Here is an 11,479-nt window from a genome sequence, read left to right on the forward strand (position 1 = left end):
TTTGGCCCACTCTAGTCCCTCTTTCTTGAATCTTTTGCTGCTTGTAGTTCTGTGGTCCCTTGGTCTTCAGACCTGGTGGAACGTGGATGTAAGATCCTTGAAACAGAGAGTTTTGCTAGTTGTTTTTCAAGTGTGTGCTGGGGTGCCAACATCTGTCTGCCTAAAGATCTTCTTAAGCAGAACAATATGTCTTTTTACTGTGCACATCATATACTATGTTTGTGTAATCAAGTGCATATAATTATACCCTCTGCTTAGCCACCAGTATTCCACAGCAACAAATAATTGTACCCTAAGACACTAATTGCACTAATAAATCTAGATCCTCCTTAGATTATGAATCTGCAAGTTACTGAACTGCGAGACTTAAGTAAGATGACACTACAAATAACACCATGGCTTTATTTAAGGTTGTGGTCTACAAAGAAATGTGAATATTATTACCATGAAGCCCAGAAATGCTTCTTCAGCCAATCTTGGAGGCCTCAGAGTAAAACCCTTACTGAATTTGATGAGATGGAGGGTTGAAACAGTTTACAAATGAATGACCTTGGTATCAGTCCTGATAAGAAGTTCCAGTTGCCTTTTATAATAGGTTATTTATAATAATTGAATATTTTCCCATTGATTGCTTAACTAACAAGCTTACATAAGCACCTTCCATTATTAGGGAAAGTTCTGTTCTTTTTCTTATTTTAAATGGTCAGTCTAAAATGAGAGACACCAGTGTCCTAGCTGGGTGATTGTCATTGTTACCACAGTCACACTGATCTTTTTTGGAAGCAGTTCAGTAAAAATAATCAGGAATGCAAGTCTAACTCACAGCATCAGATCAGGAAAGTACCAATCTCATGCAAACCCTCTTCCTTCCATCCAAGATTTTTACAAAAGACTGTTAATGTTTCCATTGCAATCTCCAATTTTTCAGAGACCTTCAACTTTGCACAAAAAGGTGCATTGCATTGAAACTTTTTCAGGTAATGTTGGCTGAAAAGACTACTGACATTACAATTTTTCAAATAGGTTTGTGTCATTTTCTCCCTGCAGATGAGAATGGGTGGTCTAGAAAACCATCATTGTTCAGTCCCTCCTCCTAAGTTTCTGTGTTCTTTGATAACCCTTCATTCCTGAATAAACTCTTTCACACCCTTTTGTTTTGAGAGGCAAAGTCATTTCTGCAGAGTATTTCTCTCTGTTACAGCCCTACCAAATGAGGAAAAATTCCTAACAAAACATTTCCACTCCCTACACGGGTTCTTGTTTCCACCAAAAGCACTTCCCATTGATCTGACATGCTTCTTCTGTACTCTGGGTCCTGCTTTGCACCTGGAAGCGGACTTTCAAGAGTTCCTACAGCACCAGGATAGCCTTGGTCCACCTTATGAATCTCCAGAGAATGCTCCAGAACACATGAATATACAGGAAAACCAATAGAAGAAGTAAAAATGACCGAGAAAGATGAGAAGTAAGCACATCCCCGTTCTTATTACAGAAAGTCTACATTACTAAAGCACCCTGGTTCATAGAAGTGGAAAGGAGGGGAGAGTTTTCAGGTAGCAGTCAGGGACTTGTGATAACAAAGTCTGTTCCCTGATCAACAAAATGTTGTGTGTAATCTTTGCAAATAACCTATAGTGGCATCCACCTCACCTCATTTCAACTGAACAAACGTTAGTTGACCCAAACAAGCCATCTGTGATCCAACTATAGTGGATGGAGAAAGTGAGGTGCTTGCAAGGGGTGACATGTTAGACACCTCTTGAGGATGAAATGAATCGCCCTATAGATGTGCTTTTCTTTCCATATTGAATCTAGAGGGAATCCAACCATCTAGTTCAGGCAGACACCTGACCTTGGATAGTTAAAGCGTGGCAGATATGTCCAGGCAGAATCCACACACCTGAATTCAGCCTCTATATTCCCCCCTGCTTAATTGAGCAGAACTGGACACAATGTCGCTCATGTTGGCTACAGGATTTTTAAGGCAGATGAAAGGAATAGACGGGACAGTCTCTGTCCAAGACATTTCTTGGAGCCCTGGGTCGCTGCAGCCCTGAGCTGGGTCTCACAGCCTGCCAATCCTCACCACACTTCAGCACTTGAGTCTCCCCTCAGATCTGGCCCTTACTTCTCCTTTCTGAATTAGAAAAAAGTGCTACTTTTCTCCCCTAAAAGGATGTTGAGAGAAGAAATACTGGGTGATATGAAGTGCAGGCCGTATGAGTACGTAACACCCAATGTGTTTAGCTTATGCACATGTGAATTCCTGACCCAGGGCTTACACCCAGAAGTTGAAAACTACAACAAATAGACTTTATTCTGATAGCTTCCTCTCTTTTATTGTTCTGTACCAGGAGTGCCATGCTATACAGTGTTGGCACATCTCTCTCTTTGTATTATAATCGGTGTCCTAACCCCTTGAGTGTCCTGCTGCCTTCTGCACCCAACGCCGGAGGCTGTGGGGCGTGTTGCAGTCAATGGACTTCATGCATAGGAAATTAGGATACTCAGCATTTTAAAAATGGGATAAATGACAGAATAATGGGCTTCTGTGTGGTGGTATCTGTGGATTGTAGGTATTTCCATTTTCGTATGGTAATCTCCAGGCATGTCGGGCTTTGCTCCCCTAGCTGCAGACTAACAAAAAGGAGCACTAGTCAATGTCACCTACTTCCCTCCAACAGAAAGCATGCAAATTTCTAGTGAGACTTTGGTGAAAATCCATTAGCTTGGCAGGGACTATGCTGATCTGAAAGTCCACTGGCTTTGTTTACAAAGTGTGTGAAACTATTTCTGTCCCCACGTCTGTGTCCATTCTACTCCCATGACAACATGGTTTGATAGTGTACTTATTTTTCCTTTTTTAAAGGAGAGTTTTCCTCTCATTTGTTGCAATATGGAAGTTTCACAGAGACAGCGGGAAAAAAATATTGTAAAAGAGAACCTGTACAACTGGCTTCACACAAAATGTTACTGAAAATATAAAGTGAAGTTGGGGGAAAATATTTTTTCTTCTAGCTCTTTCAGTTTCACTACTTCTCGGTGGTGTGTGTTAATGGTAGCCAGTAAATCAACCTGCAGCAGAAACATTTTGAGTTTTATGAAGTTGATGGATCCCTTTAAAATGTGTAGGGTAGTGCTCCTTCCATGTTTGTGTCAGAGCAAGCTGACCAAAACCAGGCAGAATGGCTTGAACTGCTTTCAGAAAAACTAGGACTCTGTGTAATATGACCTATGCTTCTCAAAGCTAATTAGCGTTAGATGATGAACATTGTTGAAACAGCCTGAGATTTATCAGCATGAAACTGTACTCACTGTGATATAAAGCCAAAGATAAAATATTGCAGCCAGTAATAGTTCATCTCACTGAAAAACAACTGTGTCTGAGTGCTTGTGCTCTGGTTAGACAATACACAGCTACAAAAAAGGAAAACTGGTAAGGAAAAATGTGAAAACACGCTTTGGTGGTGCAAATCTACACAAATTTGACACTATTAAAATGAGAAGGAAAAGGAGGAGATCTGAGCTTTGCTAAAAACTGTGCATGTTTCTGAGAAAACTCCCATTGATTTCAGCGGGGCCAGGATTTCACCCCCGAGTCAGTATTCACATTCCCTTCCTTCTCTGGTTTTCTTCCTTGTAAAATGGCCTTTTACATTTTCTGTATTAAAGAAGTGTTTGAATGAGTCTGCCCCCTCCCAGCCTCTTGCCAGCTGCAATCAAAGGTCTGCCTTGTTCTGATGGCTTGCTGTTTGGAAGGGAGAAAGTAAAGTTATTCATCCATTAATCATATTTTCAAATGCTAGGTAAGAACAAAGTATTATTGTTGGAAAGACTGCCTTTAGAATGGGTTCACTTCGGGAACAGGCTTTGGGTCTTTTTGTTTTATTTCACTTTTAAATTCAAATCCAGTGAAAAATCACTGCATTAGTATGTATGTTCCTGCATTTTTTCAAGCTAAAGATCTTTGGCCAACATATTTTTTTTAAAAAAAACCCTAATGTTTTGCTGCACATGATTGGAATGCTGCTTCTGCTTCTTGTTTTTAAGAGGGAATACTGTCAATACACCAGTGGCAATACTTTAACACTAAGTGCCCAACCAGAATGATTTTGTTATTTTTATTGTTTTAGCCTGAGGCTTGGATAATAGACAAAGAATTTGAGGACATGAGAAAATTTCTAGCATGGGAGAAGTGAGACTACTCTATAAAAAATATTAGTTTTGTGCATGATTTCTTTATTGCACAATTTACTGCGGAGGCACATCAGTCTAGCTTAATAGCAAGATCTTGGAAAAAACAGACCAAGTGGAGCAGTGGGTCTGGCTGAGGCAGCTGCCAGCTCTCGCTGGTGGGCCGCTAAGAGTCAACACTGCGCTCTCTGGTGGGATGCGCTACCTTTGGGCTCCAGCCAACTTACAAAACTCATCTCACCAGTGCTGGGGAGCAGACGATCAGAGCTCTGTGCAGATCTGAACAGAGCAGACCACGGTCTAGCGGCGAGACCGTTACTGCTGGAGAACAGAGAGACATGTGGAGGCGCCAGCTGTGGTGTCTGAAGACGTTAAGCCTTCCAAGGCATCCGTGCGGGGACAGTAAGCCTCGAGATAAGATAGGCGTGTGTGCAGACATTTTGGTATTTTACATTCCTTTTTTCTTCCACTTAAGTTATGTGCTGTTCTTCACATGAAAGTTGGAGCAAGCTTGTTCCTCGGCGCTATCTGCATTGACGGTAACAGTCCCCACCAGGATAAGCCTGGAGAGCTCAGCCAGACAAGACGTGTTAACTGAGGACATCCACCATGGCAGTGGGTCCCCATCGTGGGTGAGGCTGGACATGTGGGGGCACCCTCAGAGGCCATGTCTGTACTCATAAATCAAACAGGACCACAGGATGTCCCAGGCACTGAGACTCAGTCAACCGCGCTGGTCAGTAGTCCAGACGCCGGCTAGGGCTCTCCCACCTGGGCATGGCTTGGGAGCAAATCCTGTTCCTAGGACACGTTTTGGATATGGCCACTTGGTTTCAGAGGCCAGGAGTGTGTAATGGCCCGGGCACAGCGCCAGGGCCGCATCTCCCGCGGGAGCATTGCTGGGCGTATTGCACGCACTGCCATGACAGAGCCCGAGAGACAGCCCTGGGACCGGACCCAACTTCTCCATGTCCACCGGCCCGATCAGCACCTGATGTAAACACCCACCTCTTAGCTAAAGTCGGTGGATCTCCAGCAGCTCTGGACCAACTAAGGACCTACCCTTTTGCCTTTGAAATCCTCACATAGGGACTAAACCCAATCCCAAATACTTTGAAGTGGGCTACCTTTCCTACAAGCCTTGGCTTTGGGTCAGGTCTAAGGAGTCCTGCTCCCCAGGGGTGCCAGGGACCCATGATCAGGTCAAAGCCCGGGGAGCAGCATTTTGAAAAAAAGCCTTTTTTCATTTAATTTCCTAAATAATGGAATAGAAAACAAACTCTGGTGCAAAATGTGATAGCTTTAGTTCTCGGGCTAAAAATAAATTAGTATTTCTTACCTTTGTGTCATACTTTGTGATCCTTGGATTAAAAAGCCTTTCATTGTAAGAATGTTTATATTAAAAATGCATGTGTAAATGCATCCAAACAAATGTACACACATGCACAAACAATCTTATTTTTCCAAAGAGGTCTTCTGTTATTGGCTTCATTTGAAAATTAATGCTCTCATGAGATGAGGTTAAAAGTAATTTAATGTAACAATAGCCTGATAATTGGCATTTGGCAGTTATTGCTAATGCTATTTTACAGGCTAGTTCTGATGAATTCCTGCTTTGACACCCAGTTATGTTTCAGTGCTTCGCTTTCTTTTCCCTTTTCACACAGCTGCTATAATCCATAACAAGTGATTGTTTAAACATGAAATCAGCAAGCATCGCCTGTAATTTGCCTTTCTTTCTTTCATAGCCATTAGGAAATGGTCTGAAAGAGGGGGAAAAAAGTAAACTGTTCGTTCTGTCCTCTTTTTTTTTTCACTATCTATTCATTTTCCAAATATTCATCATAAAGAAGAAAATGCTGATAGAGGAAAAAAAAAAACAACCCTAATCAAAAGCTTTCTGCCTGAAGTCATTCAGTTTGCTATTCAAACCAGGAAAGTGTCTATAGTTAGACATGGTTGTATTCCCTGAGAACTTGAAAACATGACAGCATATTATTAGTGCAGAAACTAAAGAGCAGCTGTTAGTTAGCACCTGGTTCCCAACAGCAGACTGGAAATACAAAGAGAGACTCTCTGTGTGTGCCCTGGCAGCAAGAAGCGAACAAACACCTTAAAAATCCACTCTTCCCGTAAGAAAGCAGCGCTTCCCTCATGATATCTACACAGAGCCCTGAGAAATTGCCAGCCCCCTTTGCAAAGGGAAGGTGAAAAGGAGAAAGGGGCCCAAAGGACAGTGAAAACCAAGACAAGGCACTGTCTTACCTTGCTGCAGCTCGGTGCTGCCTCTGCTTGTGAGTCTGTGAACGAGAGAGGACGGGGACAGACTCGCTGCTTTATTGAATTGCCCAAACTATGTGTTTAGTAATTAGACAGTTAGGCATTCGTGCTTCGGATGAGCTATAAATATAATATCTCCAAAGTACCAGCCATCCACAGGAGATAAGGACTGCAGCACCTCTCTGCTACCAGCCTTTTAAGGCTTCATAGCTAGAGCAGCATGAGGCCCCCGACGGAAAGGGCTGCCGCGCTCCTGAGCAGCCCCGGCCTTTCACTCTGCTCCATTTGGGAGTGCCTGATCTTAAAATACACTCACCTGCTGTAGGGAGGTCCTGCGAGGGACCCCAAGGAACTGGCATTATTTCAGGGTGTGATATCTTGGCTGAGCTATAAGCAATTCTAGTTTCTCAATCAGATTATCTGTCAGGGCTCCGGGATTGACAGAAGCACCCTAGGAAATGTCGACTGCTCTGCAGATGTAAAAAACTCCAACTCCCCTTTGTCTGTCTGTCCATCTGTCCATCCCAGGTGTGCAGCCTTGTTGCAGGGGAGTCTGTGCCTCGTGTCCTGCCTCGTTTTACCCCTGCACCGCCTCGTGTGTGGGGAGGTAGTGCCAGTGCTACCATTTCACAGCAAAAAAGACAGCAACTTTAGAGACTAGTCTGAGGTCACAAAATAAATCTGTGTGGGCAGCGGGGCCATAGCTCAGGAGCGAGCTCTCAGTTTGGGGCTCCCTTCCCACTGCAACGCAGGTGTGATGCTGGATGAAGGGGACACTCATACATGTAAGGAGCAAGAGATTAAAGGTAGAAAAAAGCTCTTCTGGCAGCTCCCATGAGCAGTGTTTTGCTGGCTCCAAAGGAAAACCTGCCTGAGCAAGGCTCAGTGCAGAGATGGGGTTACAACTCGTCCATCTCCCTGCCAGTGCAGGGCTCAGCTCTGCATTTCAATGTACTTCTGCAGAGAAAGTTGCAGCAAAGACATGGCCCTTGACCCAAAGCTGAACTAATTTAAGGTGTTTTTTTAAGGGGAGGAAAAGGAAAACCTCTCTTTAAGACAGGGAGGTGAAGAAATAGCATCGGGCAGCCTCCACGTGCAGGCAAATGACTCTCTCCATTACACAGCAGCATACTTCTCTGAAGAAATACTGTGCTATTAACCCGAGATTGCCTGTTGTTCCTCCTCCTGGCTGAAACAGGAGTATTTGCTGAAGGATTCGATTTCTTTGCTGGATTTATTTATTACTTCCATGGTCCTGAAGAACCCCCATTCCCTTCATCTCCCTCTTCTCTCTCTTCTCTTCAGAGTGCTGTTCGAGTAATAGTCTTTAGGAGATAGTGTCACCTCCCAGTTTGTCTCTGAGATGTTCGTTTGGATAGCAAGCATGGGTCAAGCCGTGGGGACTGGATACTAACACAAACTGTGTGCCAGGCTTTCTGACATGACAAACTGATTTATGGCTTGACATGGAGCCCAGTCAGGTCTTATGGTTTTAACTCCAAACCAATGAGATGTTGGCATCTGGAAGGTTCATCCTAACATAAAAAAGCTCGTAACAGCACGTCCTTGGCCCCTGCCAAACAACATGATTTGAAAGCCTGAGTCAAGTCTCCTGGAACAAACGACTTTCAACCATCTCCTTTTGTCCATGCAGAAATGCCCAGCTTCCAAGCGCTGTGGGCGAGGAGCATGACCTAGAAACTTAGGTTAGGGAGATAAGAGAAATGTCCCACAGGTTCCTGATGAAAATATTGTTCATCCTAGAGCTAGTGGCCTTTTGCCACATGTTCCTTTAGTTACCGTGTAAACAGCTCTTCCTCATTTCATTTCCCAGAACAATAAACAGTTATGAAAAGCTGTATAAGCAGCAAAAATGTGGTAGTTAGGACATATGTTTGGACGGCTCTGGAAAGCCTCAACCTTTTCATGTTAGCCAATTTTTTTGTTTGCATGATTCAAAGGTCCAGGTGACGTTGTAGAAACAACCTGGATAAAAGATGGTTGTCCCCAGCCCCAGTCCAAGCTGTTCTGGCCACTAATGACATGTTTAATCCTCACATGTCAGCCCGATTACAGAGCACATTTGGATCTGGTGTAAACATCGAGCAACTGGGGACCAGCTTGGGGTAAACGTGGCCTCCCAGCACACTTCATCTAACTACTTGAGAAGGTGGATTACAGATCTGTTAATGCAAACATTACTGCTTTTCTCTCTGAAAAAAGCAAATGTCCTGTAAAGCTGGTTGCCCCCCACTGTCCCTCTAATTAAACTGTCCCAGTTTCATTTTGGGTATTGCTTTACTCTTTGATGAAGCTCACCGGGGAAAGGAGGGCTCCTTGAAACAGGATGCTGTCAGAAGGCTAAAGCATCAGCGACAAGTCAGGCTGCTGGGCCTGATCCTGTGCTCCCTGCAGCGGGTAACAGCTGAGCCGCTCCCCTGAGATAGGCAGGGAAATGCCCCCATGCTCAGGGCACCAGCACTTCTGAGATACAGGAGGGTGGCAGGCTGACGATGGAGGAGAGATATTCCTGTGGACGTTGTCAGGCTTCTTAGCTTTTTAACAGCATTGGAATTTAGCCCTTTAAAAAGAGGGTCAGGGGCTGAAGTTCTTTGGCCCAAAGCAGTGGTGGCACGGTGGGCCTCTTTGCCATCTCCATGGGTTTGCGGCACCGGATTCAGCCCTGCTGCTCCCACGACTAAGGCACGGGGAGGAAGCAAAGCAAGAATTTCAGCCAATTCTCTACTCCAAGGAGATGGGAGGTGCGTGTGCTAGAAAAGCTGCTTTAGAATAATGGAATCATAGAATCATTTAGGTTGGAAAAGACCTTTAAGATCACCGAGTCCAACTGTGCTTTTGAAATGCAAAGGAAGTGCTACAGGCTTTAAAGCACAGCCCCCTGTGGAAACCATACCTAGGTCCTGTTACCCGTTCCTTACACGGAGGTTAGAGTTTTTACCATTGATCCCTCACAATCAGGATTTGCCCCGCCATTCTCTGCAAGTCACAGAAGATGCCAGAGTGTGGGCATCCGAGAAGGATGTAAATCTTCAGGATAGCTTTAACAAATAAAAACTCACCAGCTTGCACCGGTACTGTCTTTTTTAAAGGAAGAGTTCTACTGACAGATATTCATGGGAATCTGACCTTGCTGTCCTGACATTTGTGTTCATCGTAGGTAGCACAGGGATTAAAACCACATTATGATGTTGTTGAGCCTTTAATCTAATTTGGGGGATTTAGAGGTAGGTTCTGTACATATGATATTGATTGCCAGAGACTTAGCAGCAAAGCCAGAGAGGAAGAGGGAGCCTGTGGAGATTTTGCTGGTAGTCAATATTTTGCAAACACTTTACACTCAGGCCCTCGCAGTGAGGAAGATAGGATTAGCATTTGCTGCTATGAACTGGGGATTCGGCTGTGCTAGCAAGCCATCAGCCTGCCTGCTTCTTCTCATCCTTCACAACCACAGGTGACACCAGTACCTTCCAAATAAGACATTTGCACATGAAACCCCAAACCCAGCTGCCCCGCGCCTGGAGGAAGAGCACGCACAAACACTGACCCCCATGCAAACCCCCGGGTACACAGCCTTTTGCCAGGAGGCACGCAAGGCGTCAGGAGCATTGCACATCTTCAGGCCTTCCCACGCCTGCAGGAATGCTTGCGGCAGGCAGCGTTTGGGCTCTGGCACCGGTGGCCTCAAGGACACCAGTGACCTCCATGCTCCTGGGGATGGGGGAGCACCTGGAGGACCCCAGCCCCAGCTCCCTGCCGGTGGGTGGCTGTCCTCACTGCCACCACTGTGCCCAGGCTCTGGAGCACAGATGGGGTGGAGATGCCTTCATATGAAGCAGCAAAGCATGTGTGATTTCCAAGGGCCTCGTCTCTGCCCAGCTTCCCCTTCCCCTCCTGCCCTGTGTTTTGAGCCGAGGCTCCGAGAAGATGGCATCGCTGCAAAGCTACACCCAGGCTTGAGAGCAGGCTGAAACGCTCAGAGCCCTGTGACCTCTGTGTTTTCCATGGGCGCTGTCATCAGCAGTTCACCTCACCTACTTTTTGCCATCAAAAGCTGGCATCTAGTATAAGCCGGTTATCTGCGTGCTTTCTTTGGTGGTTGGAGGTGCCTATCTCCCGCTGCTGACTACAGAGGGAGAGGAGATGACTCACACCAGACAGCTAACTTCTGGTGACTGAAGTTATGTGAAATGCCCCTCACCCGGCTGAGATGCTGTCGCGGTTTAACCCGGCAGGCAGCTAAACACCACACAGCCGTTCGCTCACTCCCTGCTCCCGCAGTGGGATGGGGGAGAAAATCGGGAAAAAAAAAGTAAAATTTGTGGTTTGAGATAAAGACAGTTTAATAGGATAGAAAAGGAAGGGAAAATAATAATAATAATAATAATAATAATAATAATAATAATAATAATAATAATAATAGTGATAAAAGAATGTACAAAATAAGTGATACACAGTGCAATTGCTCACCACCCGCCAACTGATGCCCAGCCAGTTCCTGAGCAGCCGTCGCCGCCCCCGAGCCACCTCCCCCCAGTTTTATACTGAGCATGACATCGTATGGTATGGAATATCCCTTTGGCCAGTTGGGGTCAGCTGTCCTGGCTGTGCCCCCTCCCAGCTTCTCGCTGGCAGGGCATGAGGAGCTGAAAAGTCCTTGGCTAGTGTAAGCACTACTTAGCAACAACTAAAACATCGGTGTCATCAACATTATTCTCATCCTAAATCTAAAACACAGCACTGTACCAGCTACTAGGAAGGAAATTAACTCTATCCCAGTCGAAACCAGGACAGATGCCCTTGCTGTGTGTAGTGTGCCACAAAAATGCCTGTCTTGGGCCAGATGTAGGTTAGCCTAGCCCATTTTCTTTCCTCCATTGATGGCCAGTAGTTCATGCTTGGGAATATATATTCCCCAGAACAATTTCCTGAATTCCCACAGGTGTTGGTTTGGGGACTCTCTGAGACAGAAGTAAACTATATTTAA

General features: G+C 45.1%; 1 protein-coding gene across 1 annotated transcript in view; it reads right to left on the reverse strand.

Moving 5' to 3' along the window:
* FHL2 (four and a half LIM domains 2) overlaps window positions 1-6,483 on the reverse strand; it is a 46,217-nt gene extending 39,734 nt beyond the window's left edge. The window contains exon 1 of the mRNA XM_076360024.1: window positions 6,460-6,483. The gene's annotated coding sequence lies outside the window, so the exon portion shown is untranslated. The remainder of the gene's footprint in view (window positions 1-6,459) is intronic.
* Window positions 6,484-11,479: the final 4,996 nt, after the last annotated feature.

Source organism: Aptenodytes patagonicus, chromosome 1 (genome assembly GCF_965638725.1).
Source record: "Aptenodytes patagonicus chromosome 1, bAptPat1.pri.cur, whole genome shotgun sequence".
Taxonomy (NCBI): Eukaryota; Metazoa; Chordata; class Aves; order Sphenisciformes; family Spheniscidae; genus Aptenodytes; species Aptenodytes patagonicus.